Source organism: Citrus clementina, unplaced genomic scaffold (assembly GCF_000493195.1).
Source record: "Citrus clementina cultivar Clemenules unplaced genomic scaffold, Citrus_clementina_v1.0 scaffold_3, whole genome shotgun sequence".
NCBI lineage: Eukaryota > Viridiplantae > Streptophyta > Magnoliopsida > Sapindales > Rutaceae > Citrus > Citrus x clementina.
The window spans coordinates 38,798,824-38,807,839 of record NW_006262339.1 but is presented as its reverse complement, the minus strand read 5'-3'; positions in this window follow the sequence as shown (position 1 = coordinate 38,807,839).

Sequence of the window (9,016 nt, the reverse complement as noted above, 5' to 3'; positions counted from 1 at the left end):
AATAATGATAGTCCACCACCTAAAATATTTTCTATTCTTAAAAATATGATTAATTCTTTCAGTTTCTATAATAATAGTAGAGCGAACGTTTTCAGTAATGAAACTCATGAATAATCATCTTTGGAATCGGATGGGATAAATGATAGTTTGATTATTTATATAGGAAACAATAAATTTAATAATATTGATAATGAATCTATTGGATAACATTTTTAAAATATGAAAATGCGTAGAAAATAATTATAAATGTATTAACAAATATTTATAATTATAAATATATTAGCAAATATTTTATATATTCAAAATTTTAGTTTTTATATTTTAATATTATCTAATTTAACCCTCGATAAATTATTTTTCTAGATCCGCCACTGACTTACAGGTCATTGTAGTTGGCTCCTCCTTGCTTCATTCTTAAGGATTCGAGTATCTTGTGCATCGTGAAGATTAATTTCTTGCGGGTACTTGAAATATCCAATCTGTTCTGTTAGATATTCGTCACACTATCACATACTTGATCTAGTAGTTATAAGTATTTTAGAAAAAAGAACAGAAATTATTAAACAACAGTTATTACATAGAAGACAACTGTGGATTAATCGAATTGGACAAGTTGAATGCGGTAGAAGCATCGTATAGTTTTTTTCCTTCCACCCCTCTCATTGGAAAGACATGCTGATTCTTGACTATTGACGAGCTTCTCCTCCCTCTCCGAATATTATCTTTTTATAGGGCTAAGAAGAAATGTATCTCTCTGCCGGAATTTCTCCAAATTTCAGATGAAAAAAAAACAATAATTTATATATTATGATAATGAGGATGATTCGGACTGGATTCAGGTTCAATCCCACTGATGATGAGCTTGTCCAACTTTTTTAAGGAAAATTTCAGGTCATGAAATGCAACTCTATGGCCATGTCATTGTTGAAAGAGATGCATATGAGCTTGATCGCCAGCATCTTCAATGTCTGTTAAGCCTTGTTCTTTCTTCACTCTCATCTCCACTTCATAAAATTTTGCTTTGTTTTATCTATTTTTGGTCTATGCAATTCTGTCGGTGCTTAAATTGACGTCATTTTAGGGTTTTGCATTTCTTCATCATGCATGTGCTGAGCCTTGATCATTCTTCGTTTATCATAATTTGTTTTCCCTTTCTGATCACTCCATCATGTGCTTCGCTTCATATTTTTTTAGCATGATAGAATTTGTGTTAATTTTGTGTACTTTTTTATTTAAAGGTAAAGAACCAGTGGCGAAGCTAGCATCATTTTTTTTTTGGAGTGGGCTAGATTTTTAAAAAAAATTAAATTTACTTCTCAAACAATTTATTTAATACAAATGAAATTATTAAGTACACTGTATAAGCAAAAATCTGGCAATAAAATTATAAAAATACAATGTAAATAAGAAAACACGCTATCAATGAAGTTGTGTCCTATGATTTTTCAATAAGAAAAATTCATCTATTATCGCATCTGAGTCGATATTGTCTGCAATTTCTCTTTCAATGTAAATAACCATACAATATGAAAGAAACTCATTCTCCATCTTGTTTCAATGTGAATTACATTGATGTTATGTGGACTCTTTCCTATCTCTAATAATTTATACTATGCTCAAGCTTGAACAAGCATTCACTAAATCATACAAGTTATAATACGAGACAAGATCACACTAAAAATTGATAAAAATAAAACGGGTACTTAGTATTTACTTTGTGTTCAATGGGTGCTTCATTTTTGGGCTCTTCTTTTGATATTTGCAGAGCATTTTTCTGCCTCTTTCTCCTCACAAAAACACGAAGCTCTGCACAAAAATGTCATAAAAATAATTTTGAAATAGAAATTATATTGTGGATAATTAAACGATTAATTGGGTTAAAACAAAATCTGACCTGGGTTTGGCGGTGACGTGGAGAAATCAGCATTGGGTTGAAGAAGGCGTTTGGAATAAAATCTTGAATTTGGCATTTTTAGTAGAATATGAGACATCTGGGTTTTGGTTTTGGTTTTTGAGGGACTAAAAAGAAGAAAGCTAAAACGTCCTGCGCGCATTTATATTGAGGTGAATTACATTTAGCTCCTTAATGTTTAATAACATTATAAATACTGTTCGAACTTTTTGTTTTCTATACATATTCTAATAAAACCAATAATTCAACCATAAAATCAATGATACAACAACTTGGGATTAGTTGATTTCACATTTCACAAGTTTAACCGTTAAAATTACAATTAATTTAAACTCATATATGTTTACCAAAACACAATTATAATTTTACAATAATTAAAACTTTCAATGGAATCTTTTTCATATGGTTTTGTCAGAACTCATATTCAATGTATGTAATAAGTGTTTAAAAAGTGTTGTTTTAAGGTCGAGACATGATCTCTTACGTTTTACAGTAATTAGAGCTTTTAATGAATGTTTTTCATTGCCTTTCTCAAAGTTCATGTTCAATATACTTAACCAAGGGTTTAAAAACTATTGTTTTAAGGTCGAAACTTGTTCTCATACTGTTTTTTCGGGATTGAGGTTTCGTAAGTTTAGTTCTTGTTAAGAGCAAATATTGATTAATTGATTAGCTTCATAACCAAAGTTATTTTTGTTGTTTGTTATTTAAATTGATAGTATGGGAACTTTGAAATTATGGACCCAATTAATTATTTGGCATATAATCATGATAATAATCATACACTTTTTGTAAATTATAATTATACTCAGAATTTACTAGTCCAATTCAAATTTTTATTCTCTTGTATTATTTAAAAAGCACTTCGCCAAACTCTTGGGGGCTTAACAATTAAATTATTGATTATATAATTTATTAATAAACTTTTAACAGAATTTGATCTTAGGGAGTGTATGAAAAATATTCCTAACTAGGGAATTACATAACGTTGTTATTATTATTAGGGTCTAGCTATGTTGGATATGCTCTTAATTTTGAGCAAATTTTATTGTTGTTGTTATTATTGTTTTTATTTTGAAATCAAATTACACATTATCTAAAAAAAATATATTACCGCATTAGTAATTAACATGTGTAAGGGCTTGATTGCTTTTTACTGTTTGGTAAATACCTCACAACTCACACTATGACTTAAAAGTTAATATGTGATTTTATCACACAATTTATTTGATAAAATATTTATAATTCATTTATTATTTAAATCAAATTTAAGTCTCATTTACTCAACAAAATTAATTTTTATTTCATAATTATAAATTTTATTTTAGAGCATTGTGGCGTAAAAGCCACAATACCTTGTTATCAAATAAGACTTTAATATACTTTTGTCAAAATTTATGCTTAATATATTGAACAAGTGTTTAGAATTATGTGTTGTTGAACGGCACTATCAATACTTGTTCTCATGCTAAGTAACAACTGACCCCAAGTGTGGTTTTCCATGACTTCTTAGTTATTTGACAAGTAATAATTAATTGAGTCACACCAAAACAATTGATTTTAGATTGATATATATGCATGGCACAGATGATATAGCTTAGCAACCTGACTGACAAGACAAAAATTAAGTAGATATTAATATTTATCTCGAGTTTTTAATATCATTTTTAAACAAATGACACGATTATGCTTTATAATACACAAACACACACATTTGTTTAAATCAATAATATTAGGAAATTAAATTCAATGGAAAAGATTTTTAAACAAATGACACGATTTGATTGAACGAACAAAGGCCATGACTATAGTGCCCCAAGAACCAAATCCCTATTTCTCTTTTCTTAGTTAGACCGCTAGACTTGACTATTTGAGGCTGAAGTTTCTATTTAACTTTCAAATTTCATAGAGCCAATTACAAGTGTTTTTTATTTTTATTAACAATTTGTTTATAAAATATTAGGATAATTTCTGCGTACATCTATATTCTGTTATAAGCTATATTATAAGAAGAATCTTTTTATTTCATATTCCTATTTTATCCTGTTATTTAATTCTGACTAATTCTTATGCTTACGCATCTATCAATTTAGAAAAATCTTGGATACTTGAGAAAACTCCAGCTTATGCCATCTTTTTTTTTTAGTTATTAAAATATTCCTGTAAATAACACATTAATTTTTTTTACTACATAATGTCACTATTATTTCTATCATAATTAATTTGAAAAATCTATGTACAATATCTATTTTGCTAACACTAAATCACCTTTTAGGTTATATATCCAAACACTTAAAAAAATCTCTATAAAATATCTAATATTACTAACACTAAATCACTTTTTCAATTATCCATACACTTGATGAAAAACACTTTATTAATTTTTATTCATTCGAAAAGGTACATTTTTACAATTAACCCCATCAAATGTTCAAAAAGTCAATAAAAAAATGAATAATTTCTTTTCGTTGACGAGTGTGCCTTTTGCTATATAAGTAGTCACAACCTTAGAAAATAAATCCAACCTTTTTAGATTACGAAAACTTTGTATGTGTGGAGTTTTGATTCAATTGGATAATCAATGAATATGAATGCATCACGCTTAGAATGTGGAATATGGCCGAACCCTAACAGCGGCATCGTGCGTGTGCGCTCACGATTGATGGGGTTCAATAAGGAAAATGATCCATTATTGGAAAACTACAAATTAAGCATTCCCATTCAGAAAACATCGCACCATATAATTTTTTTTTTTATTGATTAATCAAACCTCAATATATCAAAAAGGAGAACCAAAAAAAATTAACCCTTCATATACCTCACTACTTGGAATATTAAACTTGTTATTTTGACAATTTTAATTTAATTAGGTCCAAACATTTTCCATGGGGTAATCAGAATTGGGGTTTCTGGGCAATCTTTCACCATAAAAAAATACAACAATAACAAACTTAAGAGCTAAGTCAGAATTATAATCAGTCAAAACTCTTATCTCACCCATTTATGATCCTAAAGTACAAGCATATTTGTTAAAGTAAATAAATGAAAATTAAAACTATTTTGAATATTATGTAAAAGTTAATTTTAATATTATTAATAGGGAGATATTTTTTTATTGTAAAATCTATTTAACTCAAAGATTTAGTTAAAATCTATTTTGAGAAATACAAATATATTGTTAAAATAAATATGATAATTTGAAAATTTAATATTATTTTAAATGTTAAAAATAATTTAATATGACTAATCTATTAGATACATTATATTATTTATATTAAATTGGAATTAATTAAAAATCTTTAAAGTCAATTCTTTAATTATTATATTCAGAGGGTATTATGGTTAAAAAAAATGGTCTTGATGTCCGTTTTTTAAAAAAAATTTAGGGATTTTTGTGTCAATTTCTCCACAGTTTATTTTAGACAAACGAAATTATTAAGTACACTACATAAACAAAAAATCTAACCATAAAACTATAAAAATATAATGTAAATAAGAAAAACACTATCGATGAAGTTGTGTCCTGCGATTTTTCAATAAGAAAAATCTATCTATTATCGCATCTGAGTCAATATTATTTGTAATTTCTTCTTCAATGTAAATAACCATACAATCTGAAAAAAAAAAAAAAAAAACTCATTTTTCATCTTGTTTCAATGTGTTGTCTTAATCAGTTTCATGGCAAAAAATGCTCTCTCTGTTTTTGCTATTGAAACATGAAGGGTTAACACTAAACGAATTAATCTATCCAACAAGGAGTAAATTTTTAACCTTCTGGTCTCAACTAATCTTCGACACAATTCAGAAATAATATTTTGAAACTCTTAAAGAGAGTGTACATCAATCTCAAGGCATTCTAATTGTATTCTCAAAGCTTGTAGCTCAATCTTAGTGAAATCTTGAGGATAAAATCTTTTTAGTAAGACTGCAAATATCTTCAATTTCAAATGATACTTAAGTGCATCAATAGGATTTAAAGTTGAACCAAGAGTAAGGAGTTCCATTCTGGCCGATAAGAAAGGAAGCAAAATGGCCATTCAATTCTAAAATGTAAAACCTTCAGCTTCAATCACGATAAATAAACTTATCTGGCATTTTTTGAGTCTTTGAGAGAGGTTGAAGATAACCTGCTCCAGTAATTTTCATCCGCGTGCCATTAGTTTATAACTTTTTATAAGACGATTAAATATATAAAGTAATGTCATTTCGATGATTTTCTCTCTATTAGGAACATCTGGCTAATTGTAGATAACTAAAAATTCATCTCTTCCAATGTAATTAAGAATTCACCTCTTTCAGGTTAAATTTTTGGCATTTCACTTTTAGAATTTATAATCATAAAATTTTGTCTTGGACTTGCTTTGATTCATCTTTCTTTGAAACATCTTGTTCTTTTTTTGTTGTTTGGTTTTTATTTATTTATTAAACAAAATAATAAAGGGTCTTTATTTTTTAGTTCTATATATTTTAATTAATTTCTTGTTTGTTACTTTAAATATTAATTGTAGAATACTGTTAGAAAAAGTAATCGATGTATGAGAAAGATGATGAAATTTACGTACTTGCTAAAATAAATTACGCAGAGCTGCAGACAAAAGAATCAAAGTAAAGATGAAAGTAAAGAAAACAAATGCCAACGATTAACTTTTTTAAAATTAATTAAACTTTTAAATTTCACTTTTGCAACTTATTTAATAGTATCTAACTCGTTTGTGCTAAATGTGATCCTATATGCAATTAATTTGCCTAATGTTATTTCATTAAATATAGATGTTCTCAAAAGTAGCGAATTAATTAATGAACATGAGTTGATATTGTACATACAGGGGATTACAATGTTGCATTACCCGTCAACGAAAGATAAAATAAGAAAAATGCACCTATCATTTCTTATTTTACAAAAAAATAAAATAAGAAAAATGCATTTCGTTAGGCTAAACAAGATCATTTTTTACTTTTCCAAAGAAAATGAAATCTTCTTGTTTTATACTTAAATTGAAAATGGTGAATAACAACTGTTTAAGGTTTTCTTATTTTTGTTTTGTTTCCGGCAATAGCTACCCGGGTCCCACAACCTACCCCACTTTGTTAATATTATTTAAAATGAAAATATCCCAAGATTTGAAGATTGTATCATTTCTTGATTCCTTACCTTCCTCCTTTAACAAACCTTCGTCCTCAAGGTTGGAAACATTTTTCTCCCCTCCTTGAAACATCTACTCTCTTCAAGATACTCCTTTGATAATTCTATTCTTTTCAGCTCTAATTTTAGAATTGGATCACGTTCCCACTGACAGTGATAGTATCCTTCATGAGTGAACATACTCCATGACTTTTGAGTCCCTTGCAAAATTCTGATTCCAACCTCATCAAATCAGTACTAAGATTTAGTGAAAACTATATTTTACCTCTAAATATTTACACTGTTATTATTTTACCACCATTCTGTTAAAAATAATTTAATATTTATGGAATATGAGTTAAAAGTCGATTTTGTCCCTAGAGTATAAAATATGATTTTTTTTCCTTTCAAAATGAAAAAAATTAGAAAAGAGAAATTTATCATTTATCCACCGAAATTTTTTGACTTATTAATTGAGTACCAAGATTTCCTAAAAACTATATTTTACCACTTAATATTTGAACTTTTTATCATTGTACTACTAAAATGATAAAATTAGCTAAATATTTAACCTAGAGTATAAAAGACGATTTTGTCATTTGAAAATAAAGAAATTACAAAAGAGAAATTACCCCACAAAAGTAGTTACGAAAACTACTTTTTCTATTATGTAACATGCTATTATGTGTTCAAATATCAAAATTCTAAGCAATATAAACCAAATGCTTCAGTTTTGAAAATATCATTAAGCATCAATAACCCTAAGCCATTTCAAACATTATACTGGCAAGCCAAATACCTTAAATTTAACACTTCATCATGCGACAAATGTTTTAATGATTTGGCTTCAACATGAAATTCTTTAAATACCCTTATGACATCAACAAATTTTTAACTTGATAGTGTTTTGGTGGTAAAGTGATAACAACTTAAATACTAAGTGATAAAATGTAGGCTTAAGGAAACCTTAGTATTAAATTGATATGTCAGAAAACTTTCGATGGACAAATGATACTATCTCTTTCACAATTGAACGATGTGTTTTGGCTTTAATATGAAATTCCTTAGATGCCCTTATTACATTAGTAAATTTTTAACTGTGTTAACGGAATGGTGGTAAAGTGATAACAACATAAACATTCAGTGGTAAAATGAGGATTTTACCAACATTGGTACTAACTTAATGTGTCAGAAAACTTAGGTAGGAAAATGATAATATCCCTTTCAGTAATAAAAATTCCCCTTTGTTACCTTGAATGCTAGATATACCATTTGTTTATTTTCTAGGATTAAAATAGTTTTAGAGTTTTAGTTATTTTAGGTCATTTTTTATATTTTCTTTTTTAGTTATAGTATTGTTTGGTATCCCAATTTTTTTATCCTAAATTTCATCTCAATTGATGTGTCATTTATTGAGTGGTTGGTAATTTTTTATAAGATTCAAGTGAATTAGTTATATTATCTAATTTATCAATTGATGAATTTCACATCATTAGGCATAATTTTTTAGAAAAAATTTGGAATGTGTAGCACTATTTATATTTTTAAATGAGAAGACTTCTTATTTAACAATGATTTAGTTTCGTTTGAGTCAACTTGAGGAAATGAGTTTACCCTATTATACATAGGAGCAAATCCATCTCAAGACAAGTCTCAAGTCCAGCTGAAAAAAATAAATTCTTAAATTAAAGAGAAAATTAATTAGATCCCAGTAAAAATATTAAAATAACCCTTGCTAAATCTATAAAAATTGCCTTCATAAACTAATAGACTCATAAAATTTAAACCTTAGCTTTAAAAGTTATAAATACCTATGCTTTAATTAAAATAATAAGAACCTACAGTAACTTATTTGGATGGCTTTACTATTATTTATTTTATCCACCACTAAATCTATTAAAATAATTTTTTAAGGCTTTTTTTTTTTTTTAAAAAAAAAAATAAAAAGGTTTTTTAAATTGGTTAAAAATTTTTTTTATGAA